This window comes from Lissotriton helveticus, chromosome 12, assembly GCF_964261635.1.
Source record: "Lissotriton helveticus chromosome 12, aLisHel1.1, whole genome shotgun sequence".
Lineage (NCBI taxonomy): Eukaryota > Metazoa > Chordata > Amphibia > Caudata > Salamandridae > Lissotriton > Lissotriton helveticus.
The window spans coordinates 475,675,463-475,694,131 of NC_136073.1; the positions used below are offsets into that span (position 1 = coordinate 475,675,463).

General features: G+C 42.7%; 1 protein-coding gene and 1 pseudogene across 1 annotated transcript in view; one reads left to right on the plus strand and one right to left on the minus strand.

The window, feature by feature from the left end:
* Positions 1-20, minus strand: part of LOC144799246 (insulin receptor substrate 2-like) — a 48,554-nt pseudogene extending 48,534 nt beyond the window's left edge.
* The window catches only part of URI1 (URI1 prefoldin like chaperone), a 369,284-nt gene that overhangs the window by 55,842 nt on the left and 294,773 nt on the right, over positions 1-18,669 (plus strand). The gene's annotated exons all lie outside the window — the stretch shown is intronic.

Here is an 18,669-nt window from a genome sequence, read left to right on the forward strand (position 1 = left end):
TCCACCATCACTTCCACCATCACTTCCACCATCACTTCCACCATCACTTCCACCATCACTTCCACCATCACTTCCACCATCACTTCCACCATCACTTCCACCATCACATCCCCCATCACTTCCACCATCACATCCCCCATCACATCATCCACCACCACCACATGCACCACTGTGATGTATTCCTATAGGTTCTGTATCGATCCCCCTATTCCTGACCCTATTCTGGTTAACAAGTTAACTAGCAGCCATCCCATGAGGCAGAAAACCCCCATGATGCAGGAACCGTTATCTGATAAAGCCACACTACGGCACAGGAACGTGTTATCTGATTAGGTCATAACGCTTGCTATCTAATTAGACAAGCGATATTCCTCCAGCCCCTGATAAGGCATACGGAGTTCTCAAAACAAATCAAACCTATGACAGACCTGGGAAAAACCCTGCGGCCATTGTTTTGATTTCACCGAGAACTTCAGCAAAAGAATGTGCTAACGACCAGGTCGTATGACATCCTTATTGACGTATCTATGTCCATCCTTACGTCAATCTCGGCACCTTAAAGGTATAAATATTACCGATATTGCCCTATGCAAACACACGCGGTGGTGACGAGATCGGAGCAGCCAGACTTGCCGAAGCCCAGAGCAGAGCAGACCCCGCTGGCGCAGCCCCGCCTTCCTGACGCGCTGAGAACGAGATGCTGCTTTTCTCCTGCCGAGAAAATCCAGCTCCGGCGCTTCCGGGTAGCCCTCGCAGGCCGCCTGGAATATCGAGACCAGAGACGAGAGATACCATCCCTCATTCATCCTAGATTCCAGGTACAGAACTGAATAACCCCTCACAGAGAATTCTCTAGTCAGTCACTTGGCAAACCAAACTTAACTTAAACTGTAACTTTCTATTCCCGCCCACGTATTAGGCTTAGGTCAGGTACACGGGGTAGGCGTAGTTAGAAACACCAGTTGAGTACGATTAGTCAAATGTATATGTGTATGTATTCATTTTATTCATTTTAAACCATCATATGGCTTAGAAACCATATCAATGTTTTTACAGTATTATTTTATACTTCTGCTTTTATTGTATGCACTTTACTTAACCATAAGTATTGCAATAATATCAATCCATTTCTCTTGTATGAGAAAAGAGACTGATCAATAAATAACATCTTTTATTGAACACGCCCGTCTCTTCCTTTCTCTACAATCTGGTGAGACTAAGAATGCACGTACTGACTGAGTAAAATAAGTCGTCTTTTGTTTTCACACGACTCTAGAGATACACTCTTGATTAGGGGAGAGCAAAGTTGTCATGTTCTATGGTTGTCAGAAACTAAATCCCTTCTTGTCTATCCAGGGAGGTTCAACTCCTCCTTGCCTATTCGAGAAAGTTTCTAGTGAACTCTGAGCTAGCTGGCAAAACCCAAAACTTTAAGTCTAATATCGACAGTAGTAGACCTAGTTAACGTCTGGTCTAGGCCTATACTATTGAAGGTATTATTCCAATGCGCAGAGCCTATTGGGATAAAAGGAACTACACTACACCACATCCAGCACCACATGCACCACCACCCCCACATCCACCACCCCCACATCCACCACCCCCACATCCACCACCCCCACATCCACCACCACCACATCTACCACCACCACATCTACCACCACCACATCTACCACCACCACATCCACCACTACCACATCCACCACTACCACATCCACCACTACCACATCCACCACTACCACATCCACCACTACCACATCCACCACTACCACATCCACCACTACCACATCCACCACTACCACATCCACCACTACCACATCCACCACTACCACATCCACCACTACCACATCCACCACTACCACATCCACCACTACATCATCCAGCACATCATCCACCACATCCAGCACATCATCCACCACATTCAGCACATCCAAAACCACCACATCCAGCACATCCACCACAAAAACCACCACATCCACCACCACATCCACCACCACATCCACCACCACATCTACCACCACATCCAGCACATCCACCACCAAAAGCTCCACATCTACCACCACCACATCCACCACCACTGGCTCTGTGTGTGGCTCTGTGTGTGTGTGTTGCTCTCTGTTTGTGTGTGTGGGTGCAAATGCAATAGGTCTCGCATTTGCGAGAGATTAAACTATTGGCATTGTAAATGACAATGCCATTTATCTGTTTTCAAAACGCATAAATAAAAAAATGTCATTTACAATGACAATAGCTCTAACTTTTGCAAAGGCGAGACCGTTGCATTGTACAGGCTTGTTTTATTTAATTCGCCTGCCAGTTGGAAGAAAACATGCCTTCCCTGTCGGTAGCAGACATGCCTTCCCTGCTACAATCTGGTGGGAGAATTAAACATGCTCACGCTGGGTGAGAGCAAACATCTCTTTCCCAAACTCCGGCGGGCAGGGAAACAGACATAAACTGCTGCACCCTCTGGACGGTAGCAAAGCCAGCTCTTGCACTATGCAGGAAGCCAGCTGGAGCCAGGGAGAACCTGGGTCTCCCCCTGCAGTCTCCAACTTTTGGTTTGTGGGTGCCTTGGGTGGGTACTGGGGCACCCAGGTCTGGCCCCATGGGATGTGGTCATCCAGGCCCAGGAAGGCATAGGGAGGGGCGCTGCACACCCCTCCCTTTATCCCCTTCGCTGCTAGGCCTTTTCCCCTTCTGTGCTAAGCCTTTTTTTGGCGATTTGGGGTAGTGCGTGCTTAGGCCCCTGTAACTTTTTGACCACATAAGGTATCCACGCCAAATTTGCGTCCTTTTCTTCCAACATCATGTGGATTCTAAAGGTGCCCAGGGTTTGTGGATTGCCTTGGAGGGGTCCCAGAAATTAACCAAAATATAGTGAAATTTTTGTTTTTTTCAGAAAAATGGGAAAACCCGCTGCAAATTAAAGCCTCTGGGTTTTTCCCTGAAAATGTTTTCAAAAAAGGGTTTGTGGGGCTGAAATCTCCATTTTCTCAGCTTTTAGGGAATGACAGTCTTTTGTCAGAGAACCAACATTTTTCACACAGTTTTGGCATATTTCTGGGACATAGCCTATTTTTGCTATTTTTAGAGCTTTCCACCTCCTTCCAGTTAATGGTAGAAATGAGTTTGAAAGCAATAATGGATCCTGGAAAGCTATACATTTTCGAAAAGTAGACAAAATTCTGAATTCAGAAAGGTGTCATTTGTCTAAATCCATGAAGGTTTCTTTATAGAAACTAACAGTTAAATATTGGAATAATTGAAAATTTGTTGAAAAAAACAGCCTTTTGTCTCAATGTTTTCACCTATAACTTTTTGTAATTTTGACAGCTCTTGGAAAGCAATATACCGTTACATCCGTTAGACCTTCCTGGTTGTGGGGATATATAGGACTTGTAGTTTCACCAAGAACCCGACTAACCCAGATCCAAAAACTGAGCAGCAACTTGCAATGGTATTTTTTTATTTACTGGGTATAGATCACTTTTTCTTGGAAAATATATACATGGAAAAATCTGTATGAAAGACACCTATGTATTTCTGAATTGGGTACAAATTATAGAGTTTAGAAACAGTGTATAATTGCACATTTTCAAAATTGGGAATACTCGTACGAGCATGTGAATTATTGGTCATTTTTGAAAAAGTTTTTTTTTACACAATGTCTTTCATTGGGAAGAGAGAAATGCATGAAAACTCAATTGGTAATAACAGTTGATTTACAAATCTGAATTCCCCTAAGTCTCCCGATAAAAACGGTACCTCACTTGTGTGGGTCGGCCTTGTGCCTGCGACAGGAAACGGTGCAAAATGCAACGTGGTCGCACCTCAATTTTGCAGTTACAAATTGACCCTTTTATGGCAAAGTGCCTAGCTGTAGTTTTTGCACCCTAGTTCTGCCGGAGCCTAGGAAAACCTAGCAAACCTATACATTTTTGAAAACTAGATACCCAGGGGAATTCAGGATGGGGTTACTTGACTGCCTACCACCAGGTTCTGTTACCCAGAATCCTTTGCAAAGCTAAGAAATTGTAAAAAAAAAGCCGCATTTTCCTCACATTTCTGTGGTGGAAAGTTCTGGAATCTGCATGGATCAACAAATTTCCACCCACCCAGCGTCCCCCTGGGTCTCCCGAATAAAAGGTACCTCACTTGCATGGGTCTGCCTAGTGCCTGCGACAGGAAACAGCGCAAAACGCAACGTGGTCGCACCTCAATTTCGCAGTGAAATCCTGCCCTTTTTGGACAAAGAGACTACCTTTTGTTTTTGAACCCTAGCTCTGCCGGCATCTAGGGAAACCTAGCAAACCTATACATTTTTGAAAACTAGACACCCAGGGGAATGCAGGATGGGGTGACTCGACTGCCTACCACCAGGTTCTGTTACCCAGAATCCTTTGCAAAGCTAAGAAATTGACAAAAAAACGCATTTTCCTCACATTTCTGTGGTGGAAAGTTCTGGAATTTGCGTGGATCAACAAATTTTCACACACCCAGCGTTCCCCCGGGTCTCCCGAAAAAAATGGTACCTCACTTGCCTGGGTCTGCCTAGTGCCTGCGACAGGAAACAGCGCAAAACGCAACGTGGGCACACCTCAATTTCGCAGTGAAATCCTGCCCTTTTTGGGCAAAGAGACTACCTTTTGTTTTTGAACCCTAGCTCTGCCGGCACCTAGGGAAACCTAGCAAACCTATACATTTTTGAAAACTAGACACCCAGGATGGGGTGGCTCGACTGCCTACCACCAGGTTCTGTTACCCAGAATCCCTTGCAAAGCTAAAAAAATTGTGAAAAAAATGCATTTTACTCACGTTTCTGTGGTGGAAAGTTCCGGAATCTGCGTGGATCAACAAATTTCCACCCACCCAGCGTTCCCCCAGGTCTCCCGATAAAAATGGTACCTCAATTTCGTGGGTAGGCATAGTGGCTGCAACAGGAAAAGGTCCAAATTGTACAGTGGAGAATTTAAAATACCCTATAGCAAAAAAACCTTGATTTTTGGGGGGGGCACCTGCATTTTTGGCCCGGGGTTTGGCGGCCATCTTTGGAAACTACCAAACCCAAACAGTTCTGAAAACTAGACACCCGGGGGAGTCCAGGGAGGTATGGCATGCGTGGGTCCCCCAATGTTTTCCTACCCAGAATTCCTTGCAAACCTTAAAATTAGGTAAAAAAATCACTTTTCCAAACTTTTTTACGTGGGATCTCTGTGCCAGCAAAAATGTCCTACTGTAGTGTAGTTCCTATTATCCCAATAGGCTCTGCGCATTGGAATAATACCTTCAATAGTATAGGCCTAGACCAGACGTTAACTAGGTCTACTACTGTCGATATTAGACTTAAAGTTTTGGGTTTGCCAGCTAGCTCAGAGTTCACTAGAAACTTTCTCGAATAGGCAAGGAGGAGTTGAACCTCCCTGGATAGACAAGAAGGGATTTAGTTTCTGACAACCATAGAACATGACAACTTTGCTCTCCCCTAATCAAGAGTGTATCTCTAGAGTCGTGTGAACAAAAAACAATTTATTTTACTCAGTCAGTACGTGCATTCTTAGTCTCACCAGATTGTAGAGAAAAGGAAGAGACGGGCGTGTTCAATAAAAGATGTTATTTATTGATCAGTCTCTTTTCTCATACAAGAGAAATGGATCGATATTATTGCAATACTTATGGTTAAGTAAAGTGCATACAATAAAAGCAGAAGTATAAAATAATACTGTAAAAACATTGATATGGTTTCTAAGCCATATGAAGGTTTAAAATGAATCAAATGAATACATACACATTTACATTTGACTAATCGTACTCAACTGGTGTTTCTAACTACGCCTACCCCGTGTACCTGACCTAAGCCTAATATGTGGGCGGGAATAGAAAGTTACAGTTTAAGTTAAGTTTGTTTTGCCAAGTGACTGACTAAAGAATTCTCTTCAAGGGGTTATTCAGTTCTGTACCTGGAATCTAGGATGAATGAGGGATGGTATCTCTCGTCTCTGGTCTCGATATTCCAGGCTGCCTGCGAGGGCTACCCGGAAGCGCCGGAGCTGGATTTCTCGGCAGGAGAAAACAGCGTCTCGTTCTCAGCGCGTCAGGAAGGCGGGGCTGCGCCAGCGGGGTCTGCTCTGCTCTGGGCTTCGGCAAGTCTGGCTGCTCCGATCTCGTCACCACCGCGTGTGTTTGCATAGGGCAATATCGGTAATATTTATACCTTTAAGGTGTCGAGATTGACGTAAGGATGGACATAGATACGTCAATAAGGATGTCATACGACCTGGTCGTTAGCACATTCTTTTGCTGAAGTTCTCGGTGAAATCAAAACAATGGCCGCAGGGTTTTTCCCAGGTCTGTCATAGGTTTGATTTGTTTTGAGAACTCCGTATGCCTTATCAGGGGCTGGAGGAATATCGCTTGTCTAATTAGATGGCAAGCGTTATGACCTAATCAGATAACACGTTCCTGTGCCGTAGTGTGGCTTTATCAGATAACGGTTCCTGCATCATGGGGGTTTTCTGCCTCATGGGATGGCTGCTAGTTAACTTGTTAACCAGAATAGGGTCAGGAATAGGGGGATCGATACAGAACCTATAGGAATACATCACACCCACTCCACGCTAACTATGGACATATTTACGAATCTATGCATAGTAAAACATACTGTAGAGTATCGTGTATACCTTACCACCCCAAAATACATAAATGCATTTTGAAATTATCATATATACGGAAAAACAGTCACATGTAATATATGCACTCAAGCTGTACAATAATGCTAAAGTAATCACGCATATCTATACATTATCACTAATTTGTATATGAGAATTTACACATGAAATGGCTCTTAATACAGAAAAAAGTTCGAGACCATTCCATCACAGAATAAAATAATTATGAACATACCAGCGGGCAGCTAATGTCTATAAAGTATCTAAAAATAGAAATCTTAGTTCTCTAAGAATAGTTCTTACTTTAAGCAGAAAATAAGTGTCCCGAAAAAATTCGTAAAAATATTTTGGGGCTGCTGAAAAAAAATTGCTGTCCGTGAACTGGAGGGAAAATTGTTCATGGTATTTGGCTATTCTAGTTGAAGGCCAAATTCAGGGAACGCCGTGTGCGAGCTTGCTCAAAAGTCTCTATTTCTGCTCTGGTGAGAACATCATATCATTTAGACTCTCGAAAAAGTTGTCAACAGCTTCCTGGGAGAGTTCCACTAACTCGGAAAAAGATGTAACCATGCATTCGTGCGCATGATTGTCTCCATTGACGTTTTGATTAGTATTGCTGACAGAAGGTCGTACCTGATTAATGCTGCTTTCATCTTGAACTTCACTACCCCTTAATCGTAGTGGTGAAGCTTCCACGAATGCCGTCATCAGGATTGGTAGCCGTTGAGGGCAGCACAAAGTATGAGCCTTCATTGGACTCAACAATGTTTCTGCATCCATTGGCGCATCTGATTGTAGAGTCAGACAGGTGTCTAACACGCATTCTTCTCTGCATAGCAAGCACCTTAATACAGGTAAAACACATCGATGCCACATTGGTCGAAATGAAAGAAACCAAGTCATGTTCAGGTCTCTAAGCCGGGATAGTCCCAGGATTTTTGATATCCGGTCCCGGTATCCAATGGCTAGGATTGTTTCTTCCCTTGTCGCAGGTGTTTTGTCTGTGACATGGTTTGCCATAACGAAATATAAGGACCAAGAATAGGATTCCTGCAATTAGTCCCAAAATGAGGGGAAGTCAGCCAAAAATCGAATGGACGAAATCTGGAAAAATACCCAGTATGGCTTTGAATGGTGTTAATGCCATCGAAAATACTGTCTTAAATACTTTTGAGACTCCACTGGTATCAGAAATATTTAAGATTTCATTCAGGATTTCTGCGAAATGTATGGGGGAATTAGTTGATAATAAGGAGTGAATCTCTGCAGTCGTCCTTGCGACTAGGAGATCATAAGTTTCTTTTGATGACGTGAGTCTGGTCGGCGTCTGAAGAAGCACTGTTTTCATTCTGCTTAAAGTATCTATTCGAATAGAAGTAATTTTCAAGTTGGGCCATGCCCTTGCCTCCCTGTCTGGAAGGGAGCTGGGGAACAATAAGCGTCCACAGCACTTGACCTTCGCAGTCGTAGTTACGAGATAAGGAGTCCCGGGCATAAGACTACAGCATCTGCGATCTACAATTAGAATGTAACTCCCATTATAGAGTCTTTGAAAGAATGGTTCTATCTCTGTTGCAGGTGCGCCTAGCTGGTGACATGAAAGGTTATTTGAGTTCCCTTCACAGGCTCCATGCAAACTAATTCCATTACACAGAAGTGTACCGCTCAGTGACATTGCACAATTATTGCCACTAAGAAACACTTTCTGGCCTTTATTACTGACACATGCATGTGAATAGGGCAAGTTCCATGTTGTTTTAATGTACCCCTTTCCCAATTTTTCGTACATGCCAGCCTGTATATATTTTTGGCAGTATTGAAACCTGAAGGTTGATATTGGAATATTAATTATCCCATGTATTATCCATTCACTGACAGGTCGTTCTGACATTGTCACTGGTAATCTCTCGAGTTTCTCAATGCTCAGGATTGTATAATCAGCACCCTTCTGGGCCATACTGATTTGTTTATCAGTAAGGTTAAAGATATTGAATAGTGACGTTGTGTTGATTAAACGCCAAGGCACATAGCCTGAACGCAGGTTTTGTAACGTCCAGCCAAGCTGTACAATAGAACGCAATTGAGACTGACCGTGTTGTAACAACAGTAAGTCTTGCGATATTATGTCGATTGCTGAAGACACAATGCTGTCCAGAGAAAAAATTCTGGAGGACAGTCATTAACCCATTGTCCACTACAGAAAGTGATTTTTCCAAATTAATACGGTCAATTTCCCGTATTCTTTCTGCTGTCTCAATTTGAGTCACCTTCCAGGCCTCGTTGTATGCTGCATATACAGAGGCTGCTATGAAACGTTTCTGACGCTGTTTGCGCGGTCCCATAATGAAATCACGCAAGTCAGCACCATCAGTAAGTAAAGTTAGGTGTTGCTTAATTTCTGCCAGTGTGGAAGTCTGTAGCCATTGAAGGCATAATTTGCCCACACTGTAGGTGGTTATTATTCCTGGGTGTTGTCTTTGGGAATATCTAGGGTCTGGACTGGTCATTTTGAACCCCTGTGTTTTGTTCAGGAATCTGTTTTGACAGTTATTAGTATCTGTGGGCCAGATCAACCACTGTTTCCAATCGGGATGTGTTCTGTTTTGGTTTAATACATAATTTACGTCTATCTCTTCATCTGTGGAGCTATTGCTGTTCATTGTTGGTTTTGGAATAGATGGTTTATTTAAGTCTTTGATTTTGGCTAAGCCAAGACAGGTAGTTTGTTGAACAGTGTCATTTAAAAATATAATTTGTTCTGGGATCATGCAGGCTCTAAACAAGGACTCTATCCCCTGTACTTGCCATTCTTTTGTACCCCAAACACTTTTTACTTCAACATTTTTGTCCCAATAATCAAAACCAAAAGTATTCATTTGTTCAAAGAATGAGTCTGAATATATCAATTTCGTGTTTGTTATCATGGTCTTTGTCCCTGTCTTATTTGACAATTTGAAATAAAATGTTTCGGCATTACTTGTGTTAAAACCTGAAAAGTATGAATATTTGTCATAAACGGTTCTTGAGCTTCCTTTTGGAGGGGTTGCACAATGTTCCCATTGATTATAATTTAAAACATTTCTAGGTTGTGCAGATCTATGTAAAAAATGGTTACCATAGTGGTTATAACAGTACATACTATCATAATTTGTCGAACCCTGCAAATAATCATGTTTGGTAAATTTAGCAGACATTACTAAGTCAGACATCATATTATTTATACTTTCAAAGTCCCAATCATCAGCAAATGAGCTTGGTTTTACAAAGTCACTCAATGAGATCTTAATTTGGTGTGGATATTTCAGGATTTCAACCGGACCCTAAATTTCGTAGTCAGTTTTGTCCCATGCTACCCCACCCAGTATAGGATTGGCTGTGAAGTTGACTGAAGAAAGTTCTCTTTTCTCGACGTGTGAAGATGTGTGTGGTTTGAGGATCAAGTTGATTTTCTGACTTGCTGTGTCCATTTTAGCATATTTTCCCTCAATGAAGCGTCCCAAAGTTAGTACCATGATGAGCCAAAGTATGAGGATAAATGCACCAAAACCCACCCAAAATTCAATCCATGGAGAAATTAGATATGTTTCTTTCAGTTGTTTCAAAAGTACTTTAACTTTTTCTTTAAAGGTTTTTGTTGATGGCTGTGTTTTTGATTCAGTGAAGCCTTCAGAGGAATCATCGAAGTTTATGAAGTAGCCGGATGCAGTTCTGTCAATTGTTCCAATTGCTTCAGGATTACTGTTTCTTGCATAGTCGTTTGTTACTTCATTATAGATTGGTGTGTCTCTGCTAAATGTTTTTATTTGGGTTTTCAGAGGTCTAAGTTCCATTGCATTGTTGCATAGTCCTTGTTGTAGTTCTGTAGGCGTTTCGAATGTGATTAGCCTCTTAGATTGTACCTCTGTGTTAGTAGCAAATCTTGGTGTTCTACTACTTCTCGGGAGTCCACTTGGCCTACTATTTGTTATCGGCCACATGTTGTGGTTTTACCAGGTCGATGGATACAACTCGGTTCTCCTTTTTACCAGCAAGCGGCGGTAGTACAACTGATCTTGTCCCGTTGACAGACAAGACAGGAACTGCTTTTCTGTAAGAAGGCCCAAATTCCTTCTTTACCGCGATCTTTTCTCTGACTAGATCCCCGATTTTTGGAATCCAGACAAGTCTTGCTGGGACAGGTGGTGGTTCTTCAGTGGTTGTTGGCTGCTGTTTCAACTTTATGTTGCTCAGGTCTTTTCTTGTTTCGTTTAAGTCCTGCAAAACAGCCAAACGATCTTTGATATCAAAGCATTTTTCCTTCACCACTGAAGTCTGACTGTCGAGATCTAAGACTAACATCCTAGTTCCAAATAATAATTCGTACGGACTGAATCCCTTCAGAGAATTTCTTGGCAAGTTATTTAGACTACGTTGGACACTTATTAGATGTTTGACCCACCCAGTTCCCGAACCTAATACCTTTGCCGTTATAGATTGCTTTATGTCACGGATTTTTCTTTCAACAATTCCGTTCCCCTCAGGGTGAAATGGACAAGAGTACCGCAATGTAACGCCCATGCTGACCATGGCCTCCTTATAAGCCCTAGAGCTAAAAGCAGGACCATGGTCCGAATGCAGCATGCCAATTGCGTATGTGACGATAAAGACTCGCAAATCTTTTATAACAGTTCTGGCGTCAGCCGTTCGCTGGGGCCACATCCATATGAATCTCGTGCATGAGTCCACTGCAACCAAGATGTATTTATAGTTACCATCCCTTTGTAAGGGACCACAGTGGTCTAGGTAAACACAGGCTAATGGTTTATCCGAGATTAGAAGGGGCGTCTGCGCTGGACGTCTCACCGTTGATACTTTCATTCTTTGACATATTTCACATTCTAAAACATAGTTCCTTGTTTGTCTTCTCATTTGTGGCCACCAGTATCTCTGTTTTAATAATGATACTGTGGCTGAGACGCCAGCATGTATAGAAGCAAGCCCTTCGTGTGCCGCTATTATCAGTCCTAACCTATGTTCCATGTTTGGAATTGCCCTATCCCCCACTCCAGGGATTCGAGCAAAAGGAACATTGTTTGCATCAGTTATGTATGAGTATTTTACTGGAAAGCCTTTTGGGAGTGTTTCTATCGAATCCTTTTCTGTAGCGCTGACAGCCTGTAATATTTCGCTGTCTATTTTTGTTTTTGACCGTGTGATGGCAGCTACGGAAGCCGTTTGCACAGCTGCCTTCGCGGCCTCATCAGCCAATGAATTCCCTTCAACGTTAACGCCATCACGTTGATGACTCAGCGTATGCATCACGTGAGTCTTTGGTAGTTCTTTTTGTAATAGAACTACTTGTTCCCAGAGCATCTTATGCTTGATTGTGCCTCCTTTTGCATCCTTAAAGCCATTCTGAAGCCAGATCTGCAAGTATTCATTGTAAGACTGAACGCAGTAATACGAATCGCACACTATGAGTGTGGGGAATTCTCGATCTGTATTTTCAAGCGCCATCTTAAACGCCAGTAGTTCAGCTCGCTGAGCTGTACAATCTCCTAGAGATTGTGTCTTAGTGATAGCCGGTTTGAATTTTCCTTCGTGCCAGCGACCTTTAACAATCGCGCACGCAGCACTGTAAGCTTGTTTACCCCCTACTGCGGGTTGTGCTGATCCGTCTGTATATATTATACAGTCGTAATGTTCTAGAGGCAGAATTTCGGTCGGCGGAGGACATTCAAATTCATATTGGAGAAATTCTTGTGTTTTTAAGTTAGGATCAAATTCGTATGCCACGTCTGTTGCAGCAAGAGAATTAGCCCATTGTATCCATCTCGGATGGAGCGCTTTAGCATTTGGAATGCTTGCTTTTGTTACAGCCTCTAGGGCTGGTATTGGTGTCACGATTATTATTCGTTTACCTTGTGCCTTTTCTCGTTCTTTTGCTATAGCTGTCTGTGTTGCAGTAAGAATTTTTTCCGTTGGGCTAAATTTCATTTCAGCCTTAGTGTACAAGTGTGATTTGAATGCAATTGGTACCTTTTCTCCCTCATTAGAGGTCAGGTATGTGAATCCGCATCTTCCTGGGATGACTCGAATCACAAGATTGCGTGTGTTATCACGTGTTTCTAATTTTGTTTTAATTAACATGTCTGTTTGTAAGGATCTCAAAATTTCTGTGTGTATTTGAGTCCAATTGGTTCTTTTAAAATCTGGTTTTATTAGATCATAAAGGGGTTTGACCCTTTCCGCGTAATTTGCGATGTATGTTCTTCCGAAATTTAGGAAGCCTAGAATTGACTGTAGGTTTTTAGTGTTCTAGGTGCTTGGAGTACGGCACATTTCTCTAGGAAATTGTCAGCCAGGCTTTTGCCTTCACTTGATAATTCGTATCCTAAGAACAGGACTGTTAGATGGGCAATTCTGGATTTTTTAAAAGTTGAATTTGTAACCCTCTGCTGCGAACCCAAGTATTATGGTGTTCACTCTCTTCAAGTGAGTATCCAAGTCATCATCTGTTAAGTATATGTCGTCGACATAAGATAATGCTTCGTCATCATATGTTTGTAGTAATTCTGTTACTCTCGCTGAGAATACCCCTGGGCTATTCTTGTACCCCTGGGCTAACCGACAGAATTGTTTTTGAGTGCCATTTATTGAGAATGCAGACAAATATCTGCTCTCTGGTGCTATGTTTTGACAAAAGAATCCATTAGAGATGTCTAATGTTGTTTTGTATTTTTTGCGCACTATGTTATTCATTAGTGCAGCACTATGCGAGTTTTGCACTGCAAAAGTTTTGCAACATGAGTTAAGGTGTCGGTAATCCAAAACTAGACGATATGAATTGTCTGGTTTGGAGACCGGAAACAAAGGGTTGTTCATTTGTGAGGTGCAAGTTTCAATCACCCCCTGGTATTCTAATTGATCTAGGATTTCTTTTACCTGTTTTTTAGCTTCTTGCTTAATTGGGTACTGTCTTTGTGCAGTAGGTTGTGATTTTAACTGGATTTTGTGAGGAGGAGAGTCCTCATCCCATCCTACATGATTTTTATATAAAGCAGGAGCTTGAGCTACTGCCCACTTTCTGGCAAGTGTGTATTTTTTATGAATTGGGATATGATTTGAGAAGGCAGGCATAATTATTTCTTCGCCATGAGGGCACTCCCTGACAAACGCTGGTGGCCAGTCTTTTTCAGCTAGAAGGATGTCATAGCCCTTGGAGAGATTATCCCAAAATAGGCCCCTTATTTTTCTAGTCTTATCCCCTTCTATACGTAAAGTTATTTCATATATTTTGTGAGGTTTGCTAACTCTGGTGTCTGCAGTTTCCACTTGAAGATATTCATTCGTGTCCACTGTCTCCAGATGATTCATAAGGACTTTGCGAGCTATGCTCACTTCTGCTGCGCTGTCTAGCATTGTCTGAGCCCATTCTCCGTTTTTCAGTTGTGTCCTCAGTATTCTCGGCATTGTTAACTACCTTGATACTGGCTACCTTCTTTTTTGGAAATTGTAATTTCTTTTTTAGATGAGCAGGTTCCTTGTCTTTGGACTTGGCGTGCTCTTCTCTTTGTTCTGATCGTCCTCTTCTTTCCGATTTCTGCGAGGAAGTCTGAAAAGATTGAGAGGGACGTGTATCAATGTCTTGATATCTATCAGGCTTCTTTATATTATCCCTATTTCTAAGGTTATATCTTTTCCCAGAGGGGTCACTTTGGGGTGACCTGTGTCTTTGGTTCGGAGATTTTTCTCTCCGCCGAGGAGACCTTCCTCTGGACTGGAATTTCTTTTCTTTAGGATTGGATTGTTTGTTTCCATCCCAGCTCTTTTTTTGTGATGTTGAATTATTATTAAAAAATATTTTTTCAGGACTTTCAATCAGTTGTGGTTTTACTGGTATTCCACCTAAACTATCTCTACCTAGTTCCTCATAGGATTTTTCTATAATTCTGGCAATTTCAGCTGGTTGGTCTGCTATATCTGTCTCCTTTAACCTCTGGCGGATCGCCACGTTTGCTGCTTCTCCCTTTATGTTGGCTAATAATATAGCCGAGACCTGCTTGAAGTCTTTTAGTAATTTCATACCAAGAGTTAAAGCGGGTTCTGGACCGTATTCGTCTTGAATTTGTTTTAGCACATCTGGTATTACCGAAATGGATGGAACACCGTGCGTTTTTGTGTAAATGGAAGCAAAGACTGTACCCCAAGTGTCACAGTCCTCCACGTGTGGTGCGATTCCCATTGGAAGACAGATAGTCAGAATCCTGTGTTTTTCTAACGGGGTGGTGTCTGGAAACACCGCCTCTATTTGGGTGATTTTTTGTGCTAACCAGAATGGTATTTGTTCCCGTTTAGCTGGTACTTTACCTAGGCAGGATTGTATGTTCTGTGGTGTAATTTTATTTGTGTTCCCCTGGTGAGGGGTCAGCTGTGGAATTTTAATTGCTGGTTGAATTGTTGAAGTCCGCATCACATATTGGACTAATTGTCTATGTCATTTTATTAATTGTTTTAGCTGTGTTAAAAGCTCTGCTTGAGACATCCCATTGATGTCTGGATGTGGTGTGTATCCGGCTAGGACCGGCCACGTTGCTCCTGGTCTACCTAATGGACCGAGCCTGGTGATGTGATTATTATGTTTTAGGGCGCCATTAAATAAGAGCAGATGCTCTTGAAATTTAAGTGGTACTTCCACCTCCTCGAAAGGAGTGTACTCATTAGGAGGGTCCTCTGTTTTGTAATAGTGGAAGTACTTTGTTACAGCATTTGCTGCTGGAAAGTGTATCCATGAATAATATACCTCTGTCTGCCGATATTCGTGTGCCTCAATCACGAATATGACTGTGCCACCTCTAGGTGTCAGTCCATTTTCTATAAGTTTTAAAGTTATAGATTTCCTCTTGATGACCGGGATGAGTATTATATCCGGGTCTGTGTCTTGCAGTGCATTATCAGCAGCTGCGAGTTCAGTTGCTATCCTAACTGTCTCTCTTTCGTCATCACTGTCTCCCATTTTACCGACAGGAACGTTATTTAGTTTGTTTGCAGATCAGGTTTCTTATCGATATTATTGCAATACTTATGGTTAAGTAAAGTGCATACAATAAAAGCAGAAGCATAAAATAATACTGTAAAAACATTGATATGGTTTCTAAGCCATATGAAGGTTTAAAATGAATAAAATGAATACATACACATTTACATTTGACTAATCGTACTCAACTGGTGTTTCTAACTACGCCTACCCCGTGTACCTGACCTAAGCCTAATATGTGGGCGGGAATAGAAAGTTACAGTTTAAGTTAAGTTTGTTTTGCCAAGTGACTGACTAAAGAATTCTCTGCAAGGGGTTATTCAGTTCTGTACCTGGAATCTAGGATGAATGAGGGATGGTATCTCTCGTCTCTGGTCTCGATATTCCAGGCTGCCTGCGAGGGCTACCCGGAAGCGCCGGAGCTGGATTTCTCGGCAGGAGAAAACAGCGTCTCGTTCTCAGCGTGTCAGGAAGGCGGGGCTGCGCCAGCGGGGTCTGCTCTGCTCTGGGCTTCGGCAAGTCTGGCTGCTCCGATCTCGTCACCACCGCGTGTGTTTGCATAGGGCAATATCGGTAATATTTATACCTTTAAGGTGCCGAGATTGACGTAAGGATGGACATAGATACGTCAATAAGGATGTCATACGACCTGGTCGTTAGCACATTCTTTTGCTGAAGTTCTCGGTGAAATCAAAACAATGGCCGCAGGGTTTTTCCCAGGTCTGTCATAGGTTTGATTTGTTTTGAGAACTCCGTATGCCTTATCAGGGGCTGGAGGAATATCGCTTGTCTAATTAGATGGCAAGCGTTATGACCTAATCAGATAACACGTTCCTGTGCCGTGGTGTGGCTTTATCAGATAACGGTTCCTGCATCATGGGGGTTTTCTGCCTCATGGGATGGCTGCTAGTTAACTTGTTAACCAGAATAGGGTCAGGAATAGGGGGATCGATACAGAACCTATAGGAATACATCACACTACTACCCAGCGTTCCCCCTGTTCTCCCGAGTAAAATGGTACCTCGCTTGTGTGGGTGCCCCAAAGCAGAACAGGCTAAAAATGAATTTAAAAAAAATTTAGTATTTAGGTCTGACAAATTAAGCACCCCATCATAGTCACAGGCCTTTGGCCCACCCACACAAGTGAGGTATCCTTTTACTCGGGAGATCGGGGGGAACGCTGGGTGGTAGGACATTTGTGCCGGCAGGGAGATCCCACCCAAAAATTTATGGAAAAGTGTTTTTTTAACCTAAATTTAAGGTTTGCAGGGATTTCTGGGTAGGAAAACATTGGGGGACCCACGCATGCCATACCTCCCTGGACTCCCCCGGGTGTCTAGTTTTCAGAACTGTTTGGGTTTGGTAGTTTCCAAAGATGCCCGCCAAGCCCCGGGCCAAAAGCTCAGGTGACCCCCTCAAAAAATAAGATAGTTTTGCTAAAGGTAATTTTTAAGTCTCCACCGTATGAATTGGGCCTTTTCCTGTTGCAGCCACTATGCCTACCCACGCAAGTGAGGTACCATTTTTATCGGGAGACCTTGGGGAACGCTGGGTGGGAGGTAATTTGTTTGAGCCCAGTGATGCCACGCTTTCCCACACAAAAAAAGTGCGAAAAAAATGTTTTTTTCAGCTAGAATTGAGGTTTGCAAGGGATTCTGGGTAAAGGGGCATTGGAGGATCCACGCAAGCCATACCTCCTTGGAAGCCCCCGGGTATCTACTTTTCAGAAATGTGTTGGTTTGGTAGGTTTCCCTAGATGGCCGTCTAGCACGGGGCCAAAAACCCAGGTAACCCCTCTTGCAAAAGCTGGTGGATTTGACACAAAACCACCAGCTTTTGCAAGAGGGGTTACCTGGGTTTTTGGCACCGTGCTAGACGGCCATCTAGGGAAACCTACCAAACCCACACATTTCTGAAAAGTAGACACCCGGGGGCTTCCAAGGAGGTATGGCTTGCGTGGATCCTCCAATGCCCCTTTACCCAGAATCCCTTGCAAATCTCGATTATAGCTGAAAAAAATCTGATTTTTCACACATTTTTGTGGGGGAAAGCGTGGCATCACTGGGCTCACACAAATTTCCTCCCACCTAGCGTTCCCCAAGGAAACACCGATAAAAATGGTACCTCACTTGCGTGGGTAGGCATAGTGGCTGCAACAGGAAAAGGTCCAAATCGTACGGTGGAGAATTAAGTTTTCAATTTGAGAGCGTGCGATTCTTGGGACAATATTGCATAGAAATTGTGACAGACAATTTCAAGTTTGCAGGAGATTGTGGATAAAAAAACAATAGAATTCACCTGAAAGACATGACCATATACTCCCATGGTTTAACAATAATATTTAAATTTAGTAAGTTATTTATAGCTATAATGTACACCTTAACAGAGTTACTCAAAAGTCAAACATTCAAGCACGGCTATCTATTCCTCAAAGACACACACGTACAGGTTGGGTTTGGCACGAGGGCGAGTGATGGTTCAGTACATAAAATTTTATTAACAAGATATTTCAAAAAAATGAAATGCTCTGTCAATAAATAAATGCATAAAAACCGAACCAGTGACTCGCAACTCGTGAGCTGTAAAGCCACGACAAGGCACCAACCGTTTTACAGGCCATTCACGCACCTTTCATACCTGATACAAACCAGACCATTGACACCATCCAGAAGGAAAAGCAACACATTACAACAATCACAATCAGGGACAAGGTACACCTTACTTCAGAAAGAGAAAAAAGACAAATATTACTGCACAGCCATCTAATCCGCAAGCACACACACACATACTGGTTGGATTTGGCACGAGGGTGAGTGATGATTCAGTACATACAATTGTATTCGCAAGTAATTTCACAAAAATGAAATACACTGCGTATAATTGAAAGTATGATAAACTGAACCACTGACTCACAGCTCGTGAGCTGTAAAGCCACGTCAAGGCACCAACCTCTTTACAGGCCATTCATACACCTTTCGTACTTGT